We start from the raw sequence: 21,001 nt of genomic DNA, 5'->3' as shown, positions 1-21,001 counted from the left end.
GCAGCTCCCCCCCCCGCCCCCACCAGGGAGAGGCCTCCTGCTGACGAAAGTGCTTGACAATCCCTCGCACAGGGATCAGCATGGGCTCCAGGACTCAGCCCCAGCAGCACGGTGGGAATCCGTGCACTGGGTGGCGGGCACCCACATACGAGGCTCCTGGGGCACAGGACACCCCAGGTTTAACCCCAGAGACACACAGCAGGGAGCCAAAGGCCATTCAGCAACATGAAAAAGTGCAGACTCTCCAAGTTGGCATGTGATGAGGTTATAAAGTGTCAGTAAATTACTTCAAACTGAAAACCAATCAGTTTTCTTCATAAATTTTTTAAAACATTGACTAACAAAATTGCTTACCAACCTCTGTGTATGTGGGTATGCAGTATGTTCTCTCACAAACTTAGGCTAACAAGATACAAGATAAATTCCACCAGGTGTGTGGCTCGGCCTCCCTATGTGGGTGTCACAAGAGCCGGTAGTCAGCCCTCCTGCACTCCCCTCTTCCCAGCCACCTTCCTGCGGATTGGCCTGGGTTGCACGTTAGCTTTCACAGGGGGAAAAGCCAAACACAAAATGATTCTCAAACACAAAAATCTCCCAGGAAGGTTGAAAGATTACCTATTTGAGTGATGGGTACACTAAAACAGCGCAGACCTCACCACTCCGAAATATGGCCACACAACAAAACTACGCTTGTACCCCTTCCATCTATAACAATAAAAAATCAATAAATCTCCCATGTTCTACTGCTCTCAACCCCTTCACCTTCAAGGAATAGGGAAGGTATTGGTTTTTTTCATATTATTTTATGGGAATCTGTAATTTCACTTATCTATATCTTTAAAAACATTTAAATTTCTTATTCGTTTTAAACAAATCACATTTAATCATTTGAAATTCATTAGGTAAAACTCCTGGAGGACAGCAGTCATGCTGAATCATCTTTGTCACCTCCACCAGTGGGTTTCAAACTAGATTCTTAACACACGCCTCTGAAGTCTAAAGCAATGCTTCTGAGGCAAGGAAGAAGCAGTGACCAAAGATGGAAAGTGAGGAAGGCTTGGAGACTGAGTCAAAAGGCCTCACTTATGGAAAGGAAAGCCACTTAGCCCCTGGAAAGTTGTGCACAAATCGCACAGCCAATCCTCATTTCCAGCTCCGTGCTCTCTACCCCGTGCTACAGTGTTGGCCTGACACCGCGTGATAAATGCTGTTGCTTCTTCAACACAAGTTCAAAGCAAGCCCCGTGTCCGTGGCAAGATTGACTACTTCTGCTTCAGATGTGTCAACTAAAAATAGAGTACTCAGGTCCAATTGTTTACTTTCCATTTTGCTAAAAATTCTTATCATGGAGTCAGAAAAAAATATCACATAAGACACCGTAGGAGGCAAAGCCCATGTGCACATAACCTGCGGGCAACTGCACAGCTGCTAATTGAAAGCCCAGAATGAGATGAAAATTAGAAACCTATAAAACTTTCAAAAAAAAAAACTGCAACTCAGCGTTAACATTTAACTCTTACTGCAGCAACTTTTGAGAGTGTTTTACCAGAAGATGTTTGTGTCAGCCTCTGAGCCCAAGCTAAGCCATCATATCCCCTGTGACCTGCATGTACACATCCAGATGGCTGGTTCCTGCCTTAACTGATGACATTCCACCACAAAAGAAGTGAAAATGGCGTGTTCCTGCCTTAACTGATGACATTGTCTTGTGAAATTCCTTCTCCTGGCTCATCCTGGCTCAAAAGCTCCCCCACTGAGTACCTTGTGACCCCCACTCTGCCCACCAGAGAACAACTCCCCTTTGACTGTAATTTTCCTTTATCTACCCAAATCCTATAAAATGGCCCCACCCTTATCTCCCTTCACTGACTCTCTTTTCGGACTCAGCCCGCCTGTGCCCAGGCGATTAAAAGCTTTTATTGCTCACACAAAGCCTGTTTGGTGGTCTCTTCACACGGACATGCATGAAAGTTTGTGTCCACAGCTGCTATTTGTCCAGCTGACTGCAAGGCCCTGTGACAGCCGTTCCTCCCCTGGCACTGTCCATTCCCATGAGTAGAAGAACTGGCCTCTGCTCTGCATTCAGGGTGCCTGGCTCTCTGTGAAGGCCAAGTGCTTAAACAGACCCTGGAATGACAAAAGCGAGGTTGTTACAGGTCACATTTTTCAAATTCTAAAAGCCTCAGGCCCATATGAGTAGGGGAGCTGGGACTGGATACCCCACTGTTCTCCAATGCCATCCCACACTGGGGCTTCTGGGGTGCACATTTCTGTTCTGCCCCTCAAATGAGCCCTCTCCAGGGAAGCTTCCTTGGCTTTCTTTTCCCCCATCTGCTGGCTTGCTGTGAGCCTGTCCCACACCCCCTGACTGGAATGGAACTCCATGGGGACAGAGCTTCCTGGGTTTCCCTCACTGCTGTCCCCAGAGCCTGAGCAATCTCTGGCATGGTGCTCAACAGATATTTGTTGAATGAATGAATGAAGCAAGGTCTTCTATGAAAATAATAAGAATCGTGGCACTTTTGCCAAGGTCTCCAGGCATGTTTAGATATATATATGAGCAAATCAGACAAATTATTTTATGATTACAATAACGAAAATATCAGTGTGCCCACCTGTGCCAGGCTCAGCTCCCAGCGCTGCACATGTGATTTCACTGAATTGCCACAGCGATTCTGTGAGATGGGCACCACTGTTAATTTCCCTCTACAAATGAAAAACCGCCCAGGGAAACCCAGCCAATGATTTCAAACCTAGGCAGTGCTGCCAGACCCCGCAGTACAGGAAACATGGGCTATGGAGTGGCCTTGTGCAGTAGGTTCTCGGCGACGTTGCTAGGGGGTTGGGGACCTTTCCTGTTGCGCTTTTTCTGAAGCTCCCAGCGCAAGGCGCTGCCGCAGGTGTTGTGGGCTTGGTAGGTGTGGGTGCTGCCCCTTGGGTGCAGCTCGGGCGCCCAGTACTGGGCCAGGCCTACCGTATGCCTGCAGGCGGTGGAGCGCCCGCTCCCATTCCAGACGCCCTTCCCCTAGGCCGGAATGCCCTGGGGAAGGAAGGTGGGTGCGGGTGCTCTCAGACCCTCGGAGAGGAGACAGACCGCTCCCACCCAGAAGAGGGGGCGGAACAGTCCCTGCCCGGCCCAGCCCCCTGCCCACCGCGCCTGCCTTAGCTGCGCGCGTCCACGTTTGCCCGTTTCCCTGCCCGAAAGCCGCCAACCAACAAGAGTAGGTAAGAGCTCGCGGCACAAAACGGATAAAAGTGGCAATGGTTTAGCTGAAGTAGGAATGGAAAAAAAGAGCACCACACCCCTGCCCTTCTCTCTACCTCCCACGGCAGCACCCCTCGCCTCTTCCAAGGACGGGCTGAACACAGCGGTCCCCACCACCCAAGGAACACCACACACAGGGGGCGCTCGGGAACGGTCTGATTCCCAGGTCACAGTCCTATTTACCGTTGGCTGGGCTCTGGGGGGTGGCTTCACACACCTCTGGATGTGGGTCCAGAACTGGAGAGTTCACGCCAATTGGTGCCTGGGCTCCTGCGCAGTCCGCCCAGCTCAGCTACTCCGTAAGTACTTCAGTTTAGTTTCACTAAAAAAGCGTTTCCAACGCATAAAAAGGCCCCTCCACCCAGTTTAAGAAAGAAAATTTTTACACATACGGCAGAAGTTCATGCGTGCCTCCTCCAAGATCCTCTCCTGAGGTCCCCTCTCCTTCTTCAGGTGTTGACCGTTCCCAAGCACGTTCTTTCACTTCGTAGATGATGTGTAGACAGACAGACTGTTGGGTGGATGCAGAGATGACAGACAGATTAGATAGATGATTGATAGAAAGATAGATAGATGATAGATATGACAGATGATAGAAAGGTAGAAAGAGTTGGTATATAGAATATGAATATATATATGCCCCAAAGACATTTATATCACTGTTTAATATGGTTGAAACTTATATAAATGACACTGTGCTGTAAATACCCTGCACCTTTCTATTTATGTGTCCAACATGTTTTTGAAAAATTTTCCATGTCATTGTGTACTCTTATTTAATTCATTTTCTCTACTCTATTTCATTCAATGGTCTGAATATATCACGATTTATTTAAAAATAAACAAAATATATATCTTTTACAGTCTTTTTGTATCTTAAAAATATTACCCTACCCAGAAGTCATAAAGCTATTTTCCCATATCTTCTTCTAAAATTTTTAAATGAGTTTTTGAGACTGGTGTGGAGTAGGAATTTAAATTTTTCATTTTTATAACCAATTGTTCCAGTACCACTCAATTTATAATGTCCCCTATTTCATATATCAAGTTGTCTTATTTTTATACATCTCTTTCTAGACTCGCTAGTCTTAGCCATCAGTCTGGTTGTTGATATCTATCTATAGTGTCCTAATTATTAAAGCCCTATTACAAATCTTAATATCTGATAGGTGAATCCCTCCATTTTGCTCTATTTTTTAAAAAATTATCTTGGCTATTGTATTAGTAAGCTATTACTTCCTAACAAACCATTTCAAAACTTAAACAGTTAAAGTCTTAGGTTATTTATTTTCTTCTCCAAGTCTGAGGTCAGCTGTTTGGGCTGAGCTCAGCTGGATGGTTCTGATCTCACCTGAGCTGGCTCACACATCTGCAGCTAGCTGGCCCTGGGGCAAAGGGGAGAATTAGGCCACCTGTCTTTCATCACCCAGCTGGCTTAGCCACAGCAAAGGCAAGTAGCAAGAGACTGAACAAAACACACAAAGCCTCTTGAGCCACTCTCTACTGGCCAAGGCATGTCATGAGGCCAGCCCAGACCCCAAGGATAGGGAAGGGGCTTCCTTGGTGCAGGGAGCGGCCAGTTCACATTCTCAAGGGCACAGAGGCAGGGAGCGTGAAGACTGAGCTCATGTGGGAAACCAACCTTTACTACTCCATGTAAATTTTAGAAGCAGACTTTTAAGATCACAAAAATAACCTCTGTTGGAATTTATTGCCAGATGCTTAAATATTTTTGTAATTTTTCACAAAGTGCCTTTTAAAAATTCATTCTTAAGTGTTTATAACTGAGGTATGGGAGTATAATGGAGTACTGTACATTGATCTGACCTTCATTAACCTTGCTTAGCTATTATTACTTCTAATAATTTATCCACAGATTTTCTTGGACTTCTTATAGGACTTTTCTTGTAGGAAAATACTTCCATTTAATGGCACTCTTGGGAGGATGCCTTTAAAATTGCATGCTCACATCAGAGCTGCTACAAAATGACTGGTTTTATTGGGACCTTTTGCTTGCTTAAAGACACTTAGTAACCATCTTCAGCTCACGTGATGATTCTGCCTCCAGGAGTAAGAGGAGGCAGTGGTCAGTATGAAAGACTGCACTGCAGGCCATTTTCAATTTGGGAGAAAAATAGGTACAGACAATTCAGGAAAACCATGACCATAAAATACTTTACATTTGGCATAAAACTTAATCCCACAAATGTAGGGAAAGGGCCTCTTCTTGGTGTAAGGAGTGGTAGCTCACAGCTCTGCAGATCTTGGAAGTGGGCAAGATTTGGCTTGAGTCCCCACCTGCCTCACTTTCCCCCAGCATGTTCTCTCCCCACGATTTCTTCTTCAGGCAGCTGCCCTTGCCACGCATCTCCACGCCCAACCCTGCACCTGCTCCAGGCTGCCCCAATCTTCAGTGCTCTCCCTCACAATCCACCATTGATGAAAATGACCCAGGTCTCTGCACCTCTCCCCTGAGGTACTTAGTGAACTTTAGTGATGTACATCACACTGATATAGTCTGACAATGCTCCTTCAAAGATGTTGCACTCATGATGGTTGAAACAGATTGTAAGTTTATCCCCTCCAAATCTCATGTTGACATTTGATCCCCAATATTGGAGGTGGGCCTAATGGGAGGTGTTTGGGTCTTGGGGGTAGATCCCTCATGAATGGTTTGGTACCATCCCATCCCACGGTAATGAGTAAGGTCTCACTCTATGAGTTCACAGGAGAGCTGCTTGCTTAAAAGAGCCTGGCACTTCCACCCCTCTCTCCCATTTGACACACCTGCTCCCCTCCCCCTTGCACCATGATTGAAAGCTTCCATGGCTGAGCACAGTGGCTCACATCTGTAATCCCAGCACTTTGGGAGGCCGAGGTGGGTAGATCACGAGGTCAGGAGATTGAGACCATCCCAGCTAACAGGGTGAAACCTGTCTCTACTATAGAAAAATTAGCCGGGCGTGGTGGCAGGTGCTTGTAATCCCAGCTACTTGGAGGCTGAGGTAGGAGAAGTGCTTGAACCTGGGAGGCAGAGGTTGCAGTGAGCCAAGATCGCACCACTGCACTCCAGCCTGGGTGACAGAGCAAGACTCTATCTCAAAAAAAAAAAGAAAGCTTCCTGAGTTCCCTTGCTAGGAGCAGATGCCAGCACCATATTTCTTGTACAGGCTGCAGAATTGTAAGCCAAATAAACTTATTTTCTTTGTAAATTATTCAACCTCAGATATTCCTTTATAGCAACACAAAATGGACTAACACAAATGGCTTCCTCACTCCCTAGGATATTGTTGTGCTTAGGAGTGAGTTAAGACAGGTGTCAGGGAGGAGGATTTGCATTTTTAAATCTCCCCAGGTTGTTCTATTGCAGTAACTCTCTCTATGGATCCTGGTTTGGGAATTATGGATGTAGATTGGTTTCCCAAAGTAAGTTCTGCAGAACGCTTGTACCACAATATTTTGTAAAAATAAAGTTTCTTAATCAAATGAGTTTGGAGTGATAAATAGTATATGCCCTTCTTTTTTTTTTTTTAGATGGAGTTTTGCTCCTGTTGCCCAGGCTAGAGTGCAATGGTGCGATCTCAGATCAGCTCACCACAACCTCCATCTCCGTTCAAGTGATTCTCCTGCCTCAGCCTCCCGAGTAGCTGGGATTACAGACATGTGCCACCATGCCCAGTTAATTTTGTATTTTTAGTAGAGACAGGGTTTCTCCTTGTTGGTCAGGCTGGTCTTGAACTCCTGACCTCAGGTGATCCACCCGCCTCGGCTTCCCAAAGTGCTGCAATTACAGGCATAAGCCACCGTGCCTTGCTGTCTATGCCCTTCTTGAAGTTCACAGCAATTTACATACTGCCAAGACCAGCTTGGTCGGGGAGACCCTAACCCAGCGGCGCTAGAGGAATTAAAGACACACACACACAGAAATATAGAGGTGTGAAGTGGGAAATCAGGAGTCTCACAGCCTTCAGAGCTGAGAGCTCCGAACAGAGATTTACCCACATATTTATTAACAGCAAACCAGTCATTAGCGTTGTTTCTATAAATATTAAATTAACTAAAAGTATCCCTTATGGGAAATGAAGGATGGGCTGAATTAAAGGAATAAGTTGGGCTAGTTAACTACAGCAGGAGCATGTCCTTAAGGCACAGATCACTCATGCTATTGTTTGTGGCTTAAGAATGCCTTTAAGCGGTTTTTCACCCTGGGCAGGCCAGGTGTTCGTTGCCCTTATTCCCCTAAACCCACAACCTTCCAGCGTGGGCATTAGGGCCATTATGAACATGTTACAGTGCTGCAGAGATTTTGTTTATGGCCAGTTTTGGGGCCAGCTTATGGCCAGATTTTGGGGGGCTTGCTCCCAACAACATACGAAGGCTCTGACATAGCCTTCAGTGAGGAAACCTGCTTAACCTTCTACCTGGAGCACTTTTTCCCTCTAATTAACACCTGGTGATTTCTCACTGTCTCGAGTCCCACAGGAACACCCATGGAGAAAAGCATCCCTTGGTTCATAGACTCTGCAATTTGCAAGACCCCTAGGTCACCTTAGACTAAGCTCTTTGACATTATTCTTGACAGTTGACCAACTGGCCTCTACTGGAACGGGGACCTGTCTGCCTACCCTTGTATTTCTCAAAAGTTCTAATTTTTAGAAAGTTCTTGTTTGTGTTGAAGTAAAATCAAATCAACTCATGTAACTTCCATCTGTTAATCTTACAACTTCTTGCTGGACAAACACAGAATAAATCTGTAATCATTCCCACATCTCAGGTTTTTGTATGTGCAAAGACAACAGTCATATCATTCACTCATTCATTCATTTATTCCAATACATCCACTTTAAGTAGGCTCAGTGTTAAAGGATGGGTTTACATCAGAGAGCTAGATGAGTGCCTTTTCAGGGACCAGTGTAAGATAAACAAGTGAATGGGCCTGTGAGATAAATGCTATCAATAGGATGACATCGAGTTAAGGAGGTGTATAGAAGTGTCACCTAATCCTCTCTTACAGTGTCACAGAAGCATTCCTGGAGGAGAAGATAGCTAGGCTGATGCATGGTAAGAGTTAGTCAAAGAGGAGGGGATCAATTGCACAGAGGAAGCAGAGTTTCCAAACATCCAGAGATGAGATAGAGCATAATAAATCTTCTTCCCTCCTCATGTAACATTCCCAGTTCCTTCAGCCATCCCCCAAATGCCATGATTTCAGTATCCCTCACCATCTTGATCCAAATTCTCAGGACATTATCTCTAGTCTGATATTGTCCTTCATAAAACAGACAACCATAATGGTACAGCTGGGCTCGTCCAAAATGGACCTCAGTGGAGCACAGCCTGGCACGAACATGGCTAACCAGGACTTGTTTAGCCTGTGTTATTTAGGGATTTTTTAGTGTTTAACACAAGACATGTGTCACAGAGCAAGAAGCAGAACAAGGCTCCATTCAGTTTTCTAATTCCCACACCTAAGGCAGCCAAAGTATTCATGATCAAATCCTTGAGAAACTTAGCACTACCTACTGATTTTGCTTTATGAATTACAGTGTTCAAAATAAACTACATGTGAAATAAAAATATACATTCTATACAGGTATTTTCTATGCCTTCTATTGCAATTCTATAAACACTTTTAAAAAATTTTTTTAAAAAGAAGACCTGGCACGAAAACATAATGAAACTAACGTTTTAATATGGCACAGTCTATGCATTTAACTCTCCTAATTTCAGGGCATAGGAGCTGTTTAAGTGAAGAAAAAAAAATCCATAGATCATTGCACATTAGAAATACCCATTAAGAAGCGCCCCCCTCCCCCCAGTTTCTTCCCACTTCCCCAGGAGCACTTGCTAACTCCCATGATGATTGATAACCCCACTGTCAAGCAGAGAAAAATAAAAAAGTAGAAGAAACAGCGAGAAGAGCCCTATAGGCACTCCTTGTCCCCAGGGAAGCCATTTCTGATTTCATCTCAGAGAGGTCCTTAGGGACAGCAGTCAGTGGATTTGGGGAAGGGCCACAGGGAGAAAGAGACCTCCAGCTGAACTTTGTAGTAATTTTGATCAAGGGCAAATTTTCCTGGGCAGAATCTGAGGGAGTAAACAGGAAATGCAGATACGAGCAAAAAAGCCTTGGCAGGCAGGGAGGGGTAAGGCCTGAAAGCCCTATTTGCTTTCTCAGCAGGGAGGCTGAGGCTTGCCTCGGGCAAGATCTCAGCCCTGCATGGAAGCCTGGATGTAAATTTGGCTCTGTTGGCAATTGTGGAAGCACTGTGGGCTGGAGTGAGATTGGCCTTGCTGGCTGCCTGGGAACTGGGTGAGGCCTGTCACTGCCAGCTTTCCCCCACTTCCCTGGTGACCTGTAAGAAGGAACAGGGGTAACCATAATCCCCCTTGGAACATAACTCCATTGGCCTGAGAACCACTCCCCCATCCCCCACAGTGACTGCAGTAAGCCCTCCCCAAGAAGACTCTGAGCCCAGACACACCTAAGGCTGCACCCACCTGGTCGTCTTTCTCTACCTCCCCTGGTAGCCAAAGACAAAAGGCATAAACTCATGAGAGCTCTATGGCCCTGCCCATCACCTGAGAAACCTGAATACTTATTCAGATGACCTTAGGGCAAGCTTCCCTATACTACCATAGCTGATGCTCTCTTGAAAGTGCCACCTCCTTGCTGGACCAACCCACTCAAGCCATTGCAGTAACTCATAACAACCAATCCTGCTTCAAGGAAGGAAAAAACAACAGCTAATTCTACTGCCTGTAACATCCTGGCTAACCAGAGGTCCTGAGTCTGTCCATATGACAACTTCATTGCTAGCATAACCAGCATTTGAGAAAACCAGCACACTAAACAAAACTACAAGCAAGGACTCGCACAGAGTCCACCTCACTCGCCTGCTACCTCCACTGGAGCAAGTGCTGGTACCCGTGGCTGAGAGACCTGAAGATGGATCACATCACAGGACTCTTTGCAGGCACCCCCCAGTACCAGCCTGGAGCCCAGTAGCTTTACTGCATGGCTAGACCCAGAAGAGCAAAAACAATCACTATAGTTTGGCTCTCAGGAAGCCCTACCCTTAGGGTAAGGGGGAGAACACCACATCAAGGGAGTACCCTTTGGGACAAAAGAATCTGAACAGTAGCCCTTGAGTTCCAGAGCTTCCCTCTGACATAGTCCACCCAAATGAGAAGGAAGCAAAAAAGGAATTCTGGTAATATGACAAAACAAGGTTCTACAACACCACAAAAAGATTGCCCTAGCTCACCAGCAATGGGTCCAAACCAAAATGAAATCTCTGAATTGCCAGAAAAAGAATTCAGAAGGTCAATTATTAAGCTAATCAAGGAGGCACCAGAGAAAGGTGAAAAACAACTTAAATAAATCAAACAAAAATGCAGGATATGGATGAAAAAATCTCCAGGGAAATAGATATCATAAATAAAAAACAATCACAACTTCTGGAAATGAAAGACACACTTATAGAAATGCAAAATACACTGGAAAGTTTGAACAATTGAACAAGTAGAAGAAAGAATTTCAGAGCTCAATGACAAGCCTTTCAAATTAACCAAATTTAGACACTGACAAAGAGAAAGCATCAAAAAAATGAACAAAGCCTCCGAGAAGTTTAGGAGTATGTTAAACAACCAGTTCTAAGAGTAATTGGTGCTCCTGAGGAAGAAGAGAAATCTAAAAGTTTGGAAAATTTATGTGAGGGAATAATCAAGGAAAACTTTGCTGACCTTACTAGAGATCTAGACATCCAAATACAAGAAGCTCAAAGAACACCCAGGGAATTCCTCACAGAAAGATAATCACCTAGGCACATAGTCATCAGGTTATCTAAAATCAAGCAAAGAAAGCTGTGAGGCAAAAGCATCAAGTAACGTATAAAGGAAAACCTATCAGATTAACAGCAAATTTATCAGCAGAAACCCTACAAGCTAGAAAGGATTGGGGTCCTACCTTTAGCCTACTTAAACAAAACAATTATCATCCAAGAACTTTGTATCCAGTAAAACTAAACTTCATAAATGAAGGAAAGATAAAGTTTTTTTCAGACAAACAAATGCTGAGAGAACTCACCACTACAAAACCAGCATTACAAGAACTGCTAAAAGTGCTAAATCTTGAAACAAAACCTTGAAATACACAAATAGAACCTCCTTAAAATGTAAATCTCATGGGGCCTATAAAACAATAACACAATGAAAAAAACAAGGTATTCAGGTAGCAACTAGCACAATTAATAGAATAGTACCTCAGATCTCAATGCTAATGTTCAATGTAAATGGTCTAAATGCTCCATTTAAAAGATACAGAATGGCAGAATGAATAACAATTCACTCAAGTATCTGCTGTCTTCAAGAGACTCACCCAAAGCATAAGGACTCACGTAAACTTAAGGTAAAGGGGTGGAAAAAATATTCCATGCAAATGAAAACCAAAAGCAAGCAGAAGTAGCTATTCTTATATCAGACAAAACAGACTTTAAAAAAACAAGTGCTAAAAAAGACAAAGAGGAATATTAATATAATGATAAAAGTACTACTCCAACAGGAAAATATCACAATCTTAAATATACATGCACCTAACACTGGAGCTCCCAAATTTATAAAACAATTACTACTAGACATCAGAAATGAGACAGACAGCAACACAGTAATAGTGAGGGGGTTAAATACTCCACTGACAGCACTAGACAGGTCATGAAGACAGAAAGTCAAAAAAGACACAGGCCAGGCACAGTGGCCCATGCCTGTAATCCCACCACTTTGGGAGGCCAAAGTGGGTGGATCACTTGAGGTCAGGAATTTGAGACCAGTCTGGTCAACATGGTGAAACCCTGCCTCTACTAAAAATACAAAAATTAGTTGTGTGTGATGGCACATGCCTGTAATCCTAGCTATTTGGGAGGCTGAAGCAGGAGAACTGCTTGAACCCAGGAGGCAGAGGCTGCAGTGAGCCAAGAGTGTGATATTGCACTCCAGTCTGGGTGACACAATGAGACCTTGTCTCAAAAAAAAAGAAAAGAAAAGAAAGAAAGAAACAATGGACTTAAACTATACCTCAGAACAAATATACTTAACAGATATTTACAGAATATTCTGCCCAATAACTGCAGAATATACACTCTATTCATCAGCACATGGAACATTCTCCAAGATAGACCATATGATAGGCCACAGAACAAGTGTCAATAAATTTAAGAAAATCAAAATTATATCAAGTACTCTCTCAGACCACAGTGAAATAAAACTGGAAATCAACTCCAAAATAAACCATCAAAACTATGCAAATATATGGAAATTAAATAATCTGCTCCTGAATGATCGTTGAGTCAACAATGAAATTGCAATGGAAATTTAAAAGTTCTTTGAACTGAATGATAATAGTGACACAACCTATCAAAACCTCTGGGATACAGCAAAAGCTGAGCTAAGAAGAAAGTTCATAGCATTAAATACCTATATCAAAAAATCTGAAAGAGCACAATCTAAGGCCATACCTCAAGGAGCTACAGAAACAAGAACAAACCAAACCCAAACCCAGCAGAAGAATAGAAATAAATATTAGAACAGAACTAAATGAAGTTGAAACAAACAGACAAAAATAAATAATATACTGAAACAATCAGGTGGTTATTTGAAAAGGTAAACAAAACTGACAGAACATTAGTGAGATTAACCAAGAATAGAAGAGAGAAGATCCAAATAAGCTCAATTGAAATGAAATGGGAAATATTACAACTGATACCACAGAAATACAAAAGATCATTCAAGGCTACTATGAACACCTTTACATCCACAAACTAGAAAACCTAGAGAACAGGAATACATATTTGGAAATATACAACCATCTTAGATTAAACCAGGATGAAATAGTGTTAAGAACAAGCCCCCCAAAATCTGGCCATAAACTGGCCCCAAAACTGGCCATAAATAAAATCTCTGCAGCACTGTGACATGTTCATGATGGCCATAATGCCCATGCTGGAAGGTTGTGGGTTTACAGGAATGAGGGCAAGGAACACCTGGCCCGCCCAGGGCAGAAAACTGCTTAAAGCCATTCTTAAGCCACAAACAATAGCATGAGCAATCTGTGCCTTAAAGACATGCTCCTGTTGCAGTTAACTAGCCCAACCAATTCCTTTAATTTGGCCCATCCCTTCATTTCCCATAAGGGACACTTTTAATTAATTTAACACCTATAGAAACAATGCTAATGACTGGCTTCCTGTTAATAAACATGTGGGCAAATCTCTGTTCGGGGCTCTCAGCTCTGAAGGCTGTGAGACCCCTGATTTCCCACTTCACACCTCTATATTTCTGTGTGTGTGTCTTTAATTCCTCTGGCGCCACTGGGTTGGGGTCTCCCCAGCTGAGCTGGTCTCAGAAAGTGGCATCCATCGTGGGGGCTTGAATCCAGGTTGAAGGGTCACTGGAGCAACAGTTGGAGAACGTGGAACTAAGCTGGAGGACACCCGAGTACTCTTAAAGCAATCCCCATAGTGAGTAAGCAGGGGAGCTCAGAAGCATCAGGGTAACAGTGGGACAAGTGTGGGCTGTGGTTCATTCCACCTTGGAACTTTTTCACACTGATGATGAGGAGGAAGGAGAGTATAGCGAAGTATATAGAAGAGGTTATAGAGCATGTTTATTTGCCAGCTAAAGCTAAAGTGGCAAAGGAAGGAGAGGTTACAGAGCATGTTTATTTGCCAGCTAAAGCTAAAGCAGCAAAGGAAGGAGAGGTTCAGCCCTACCCTCTGCACCCCCTCATTATTATTTTGAGAAAAAGAGTGACCTGACCCTACAGATCTTTTTTTTCCAGAGGACACTGGGCAAAAAGTAGTTGCCCCAGTGACTGTTCAGGCAGCGCCTCAAGCAACCGCTCTTAGTTCTATTCAGGCAGGAATTCAGCAAGCTACACCAGAGGGTGATTTAGAGACTTGGCACTTCCCTGTTAGAATACACCCCCCAGATCAACAGGGAAATATTATAGCTGCTTTTGAGCCCTTTCCTTTTAAATTACTCAAAGAATTTAAACAAGCTATAAATCAGTATGGACCAGGTTCTCCTTTTGTAATGGGACTGTTAAAGAATGTTGCTGTTTCCAGTCAGATGATTCCTACTGACTGGGATGCTCTTACTCAAGCTTGTCTAACTCCTGCTCAGTTCCTATAATTTAAAACTTGGTGAGCAGATGAAGCTGCCATTCAGGCTGCTCACAATGCCCAGGCCCAACCTCAAATTAATATAACTGCAGACCAACTTTTGGGGGTTGGTGCCTGGGCTGGTTTAGATGCACAACTGGTCACGCAGGATGATGCCACAGAACAGCTTAGCAGAGTGTGCATTAGAGCTTGGGAAAAAATCACTTCAAGTGGAGAACAATACACTTCCTTTAGTGCTGTAAAACAGGGACCCAAAGAACCATACATTGATTTTATAGCACGGTTACAGGAGTCTCTTAAAAAGACGACTGCAGATTCGGCTGCTCAGGATATAGTGTTGCAGTTATTAGCTTTTGACAGTGCTAATCCCAATTGCCAGGCTGCTCTGTGACCTATCAGAGGGAAAGCACATTTAGTTGATTATATCAAGGCCTGTGATGTTATCAGAGGTATCTGCATAAAACTAATTTGTTGGCACAGGCAATGGCAGGACTACGAGTGGATAAAGGAAATACTCCATTTCGTGGAGTTTGTCTTAACTGCGGGAAGCATGGTCATACTAAAAAAGAATGTAGAAAAAATCAGCGAGTCAGGCCACCAGATAGGGGAAAAAAGAAAAGTGCTGAGCCTGAAATATGTCCAAAATGTAAAGAAGGAAAACATTGGGCTAATCAGTGTCACTCTAAGTTTGATAAAGAAGAGAACCCGATTTCAGGAAACACCATGAGGGGCCCATCCCTGGCCCCATTCTAAACCGGGGCATTTCCAGCTCAGGCCATTCCCTCACCCCTGTACAATGTCTGTCCCCCTCTACAGCCAGTAGTGCCACAGTAGATTTATGCTGCATGAAAGCTGTAAGCTTTCTGCCTGGGGAACCCCCACAAAAGGTCCCAACAGGAGTCTGCGGACCCTTGCCAGTGGGCACAATAGGATTACTTTTAGGAAGGTCTAGTTTAAGTTTTAAAAGGGTACAAATACATACAGGATTCATTGATTCAGATTATAAAGGGGAAATTCAAATTGTTGTATCTACTTCTGTTCCCTGGAAAGCGGAGCCAGGAGAGTGCATAGCACAGCTCCTGATTGTGCCGTATGTGGGAATGGGAAAAAGTGAAATTAAACAAACAGCAGGATTTGGAAGCACAAATAAACAAAGCAAAGCAGCTTATTGGGTAAATCAAATTACTGATAAACGTCCTACCTGTGAAATAACTATTCAGGGAAAGAAATTTAAAGGTTTGGTAGATACAGGAGTGGACATTTCAATCATTTCTCTACAGCACTGGCCATCCATGTGGCCAATTCAACCCACTCAATATAACATAGTTGGAGTTGGTAAAGCCCCTGAAGTATTTCAAAGTAGTTATATTTTGCATTGTGAAGGGCCCGGTGGACAACCTGGGACTATTCAAGCAGTTATAACTTCTGTACCTATAAATTTATGGGGAAGAGATTTATTACAACAATGGGGAGCAAAAGTTCTAATTCCAGAACCATTATATAGCCCTCAAAGTCAACATATGATGCATGAAATGGGGCATGTCCCTGGTATGGGATTAGAAAAAAATTTGCAAGGTTTGAAAGAACCGCTTCAAGTGGAAAGACAAAATTCCCGCCAAAGATTAAGATATCATTTTTGATGGCAGCCATTGTTAAGCCTCCAGAACCTATACCTTTAAAATGGTTAACAGATAAGCCAATTTGGATAGAACAATGGCTGCTAATTAGAGAAATTAGTTATGGAACAATTAGAAAATGGGCACATAGCTCCAACATTTTCCCCCTTGGATTTCTCCAGTTTTCCTAATTAAGAAAAAATCAGGTAAATGGAGAATGTTAACTGACTTAAGAGCCATAAATTCAGTTATACAACCTATGGAAGCATTACAGCCAGGATTGCCTTCTCCTGCTATAATTCCAAAAAATTGGTCTTTAATAGTCATAGATTTAAAAGACTGTTTCTTTACTATCCCCTTAGCTGAGCAAGACTGAACAGTTTGCATTTGCAATTCCTGCAGTAAACAACCTGCAACCTGCTAAGCATTTTCATTGTTTTACAGATGGGTCTAGTAATGGTAAAGCTTATTCTGGATCAAAAGGTGAAGTTTTCCAGACACCCTATACTTCAGCTCAAAAAGCGGAGCTTGTAGCTGTAATTGAGGTAGTGACTGCTTTTGATATGCCTATCAATGTGATTTCTGATTCTTCATACATGGTTCATTCCATACAGTTAATTGAAAATGCTGTTATGATTTCATACAGATGAACAACTGATGACTTTATTTACCCAGTTGCAAATAGCAGTTAGAAGTAGAATGCACCTTTTTCCATCACTCACATTAGGGCTCATACAACTCTTCCAGGACCTTTGACTGAAGGAAATCAAATGGCTGATCACCTAGTTGCTAATGCAATATCTAATGCTAGACATTTTCACAATTTAACCCATGTTAATGCCTCTGGTCTCAAATGCAGACACAGCATTACCTGGAAAGAAGCTAAAGCTATTATCCAATGATGTTCAACTTGCCAAATGGTACATTCCTCATCTTTTACAGGAGGAGTTAATCCTCGAGGACAGGAACCTAACTCTCTTTGGCAAATGGATGTCACACATGTTCCCTCGTTTGGGAGGCTAGCTTATGTACATGTATGTGTGGACACCTTTTCTCACTTTGGGCTACATGCCAATCAGGAGAGTCTTCTGCCTGTGTTAAATGTCACCTTTTGCAGTGTTTTGCAGTGATAGGAATTCCAGCTTCTATTAAAACAGATAATGCCCCAGGCTATACTAGCCAAGCTCTAGCTACATTTTTCTCTATGTGGAATATTAAACACATTACTACTATCCCATACAATTCTCAAGGACAAGCCATAGTGGAAAGAATGAATCTCTCCCTAAAACAGCAGTTGCAAAAGCAGAAAGGGGGAGACAGAGAATATGGAACACTGAAGATACAACTGAATCTAGCATTATTAACTTTAAATTTTTTGAGCCTGCCCAAAGGCCAGATGTTATCAGCAGCTGAAGAGCATCTACAGAAACCAGCTGTAAAGACAGAAGAAGAACAACTGATTTTGTGGAGAGATCCGATAATAAAAAGTTAGGAAATAGGTAAAATAATAACTTGGGGTAGAGGTTATGCTTGTGTTTCTCCAGGCCAAAATCAACAGCCGATTTGGATACCATCAAGATACCTGAAACCTTATCATGAGGCAGAAGCTGAGGAAGAGACTCCAGGAGGATCCCGAGGACCCCCCAGTTGCAGCCATGTCAAGGCTGACACTGAGGAGGACCTCAGCTGTCATGAGCAACACCCATAGAACACAGCCACCCACCTGGGGACAGATCAAGAAGCTGTAACAGATGGCGGAAGAAAACCTGAGGAAAGCAGGACAACCAGTCACAATGAGTAATTTAATGGTAGCTATGATAGCAGAGATCACCATTGCCATGAGTATTCCTTCAACAAGGGCTGACACAGAGCATAATTATACTTATTGGGCATATTTTTCAATCTTGGCTGGCAATAATGCCTGGATATAATCACTCTATGACACAATTAAGTATGCTTTCTGATCTCAGTATTTACCATAACAAATCTCCTCCTATAGTTGAGGCACACCACCCTCAAAAACCTATTTGTAAACAAAATTGAACCTGACCAGAAAAAATGAATGTACTTGTTTAGGAAGATTGCATAGCAGAACAGACAGAGGTGCTGCATAATAATGGAATCATTATTAATTGGTCCCCTAAGGGGATGTTTAGCTTAAATTGCACCTCTCAGTCTGCATGCCATGGCCACACTATGTTCAGATGATCTGAACAAAACGGTCAGATGGCAGATATAATAAGAAGTATGGCAAGAGTTCTTTGTGGAAACTATTAATAGGCCTTAATAAGATCAAAATTTGGGAAAGATAAAAAAGCATCGAGAAGGACACTAGAAACTTGTTTTTGGATATGCAAAATTAAAAGAACAAATATTTAAAGCATCCCAGGCACACCTGACCTTAATGCCAGGAACTGGAGTGCTTAAAGGAGCTGCAGACAAATTAGCAGCTAGTGACCCATCAAAATGGATAAAAACACTTGGAAGCTCTGTGATTTCAATGATGATTGTGCTTTTAATCTGTGTTGTTTGTCTTTGTATAGTCTGCAGATATGGATCCTGACTCCTGCGAGAAGTAGTTCACTGTGACAAAGTTGCCCTTGCTTTTATTGATTTGCAAATCAAAGAAGGGGGACATGTTGGGAAAAAGCCTGCCAAAATCTGGCCATAAACTGGCCCCAAAACTGGTCATAAACAAAATTTCTGCAGCACTGTGACATGTTCATGATGGCCATAACGCCCATGCTGGAAGGTTGTGGGTTTACGGGAATGAGGGCAAGGAACACCTGGCCCACCCAGGGCAGAAAACTGCTTAAAGGCATTCTTAAGCCACAAACAATAGCATGAGCAATCTGTGCCTTAAGGACATGCTCCTGCTGCAGTTAACTAGCCCAACCTATTCCTTTATTTTGGCGCATCCCTTCATTTCCCATAAGGGGTACTATTAGTTAACTTAATATCTATAGAAACAATGCTAATGACTGGTTTGCTGTTAATAAATATGTGGGTAAATCTCTGTTTGGAGCTCTCAGCTCTGAAGGCTGTGAGACCCCTGATTTCCCACTTCACACCTCTATATTTCTGTGTGTGTGCCTTTAATTCTTCTAGTGCCACTGGGTTTGGGTCTCCCCGACTGAGCTGGTCTCAGCAAAATAGAAACTCTGAACAGACCAATAACAAGCAGTGTGATTAAAATGGTAATTTAAAAAAAAAAGGTCCAGGACAGATGGATTTGTTGTTGTATGCCAAGACAGAATTGAGGACACAGACACATGTAGGTGGGTTGAGGAGTGGAATGTTTAATAGAAGAAAGGAGAGAGAAAAGCAGCTCCTTGCAAAAGAGAGACAGACATCCAAAAAAGGGGGGAGGCAACAGACTGCAGCAGATTTTATAGGCAGGCTGGAAAAGGCAGTGTCTGATTTACATAGGGCTTACAGATTGGTTCAATCAGGTATGACGTCTACATAGTGCGTGGGGAAGGCTTGTTGCCCCACCCTAATTTTCTTATGCAAATAGGCTTTCCAGTTGATCAGTGCCATCTTGTCTGCTCCTTTACAGTACAAGTGGCTGGCAGAGAAGGGAAGATGGAGCCGCCATTTTCAAAATGCCCAGTCCTTAGTTCCTGCTGGCATTCACCTGCACAAGCTCCCAGTTTGCAGGCTGCTCTTTCTTAGAAAATGACTTGGGGCTGTTTTTCATTTAAAAGAAAAGCCTTACCAAGGACTCCCATGCCTTTGCTATCTGCCTAAGTAATTCCTTCTTAGCTCCTATACCATTCTCCCCTCTGGAGTGGTAACCCTAACTGCAGTTAGTGGGTATTTGGTGATGACTCTTTCTGGCTACTTCCTGCTGAAAAGGGGCATTGTGTGGGGAATAGCAGCTAGGGCTCCTTCTGGAGTTGATCTAAGGGTCCTTGGAAGAAAGGTGTGTCCATGTGTGGCTCAGTCTGCAGCACCATTTAGTGTCATTGCTTCTAGGCAAGAGGAAACAATTCAAGTTATAGTATTGAGTAGACAAGGTCCAAACATTAATATAAAATTTATGAGCAAGAGGGGGCTTAATAATGGAGCTAACCCGTTCCACAATGAAGACTGGGATTTATTAAAGAGGGATTGTAGCCATCCAGGACTGGAGCCTGCATTTTCTCTTAATCTGTCAACGATTTTCACTTGATCTTTAAGCACCTGTAGGTTTTCTTCAACTTGACTAGAGGTGTTGATCCAGAAGCAGCATGTTTCATGTAAGACTCCACATGTACCACCTACCTCAGCTGTAAGGACATCCAGGGCCCATCTATTCTGTGCTACTACTGAGCCTAAAGAGTCTATGAATTGATTTTGTGCTTCTATGACTCCTACTGTTGTCTTCCACCCAGATTGCATCATAATAGAAAAGTACTGACCTTTCAAGGAGAGGTATACCAGCAAACCAAAAGAGGTCTCTGGTTATAGAATTCCCCATCCATAGTCTTTCTAAGATGGGACTGTCATGTGGATGCCCTCCCCAATCTTCTCTTTCAGTTAAATTTCCATATAAGAGTATGGAAATGATAGATCTCTTTGTTCAGCATGTCTGAGATGGTGCACTTCCTAAAAAGGAACCTAGGTTAGGAATGTCCCCAGATGATGCAGCCATGTCAGTGGAATTTAAAAATAATAGTTTGGGGAATATTGCTGCTATAGTGCAGGTTCCTTAGTGTTACTGAACTGAGGAAACCACTGGGTACAGACCCAGCAATTAGTCTTGTTGTACAAATGGGCCATGGCTGATACTGTAGGAGCTAAAGGGTGTGATGTAATCATTAAATCCAATAAAAAGTCCTTGCAGACTAAGTGATAGTAAAACTTTCATGCTTCCTCTTTGTTGGTAACTATTATCACAGTTATAAGAATAATAATTAAGCAAAATACTGTGTCTGGAGTTGGTTCCTTCTGCAGTTGGG

The sequence above is a fragment of the Pan paniscus genome, chromosome 7, assembly GCF_029289425.2.
Source record: "Pan paniscus chromosome 7, NHGRI_mPanPan1-v2.0_pri, whole genome shotgun sequence".
NCBI lineage: Eukaryota > Metazoa > Chordata > Mammalia > Primates > Hominidae > Pan > Pan paniscus.
Note: the sequence above shows the minus strand (reverse complement) of the source record.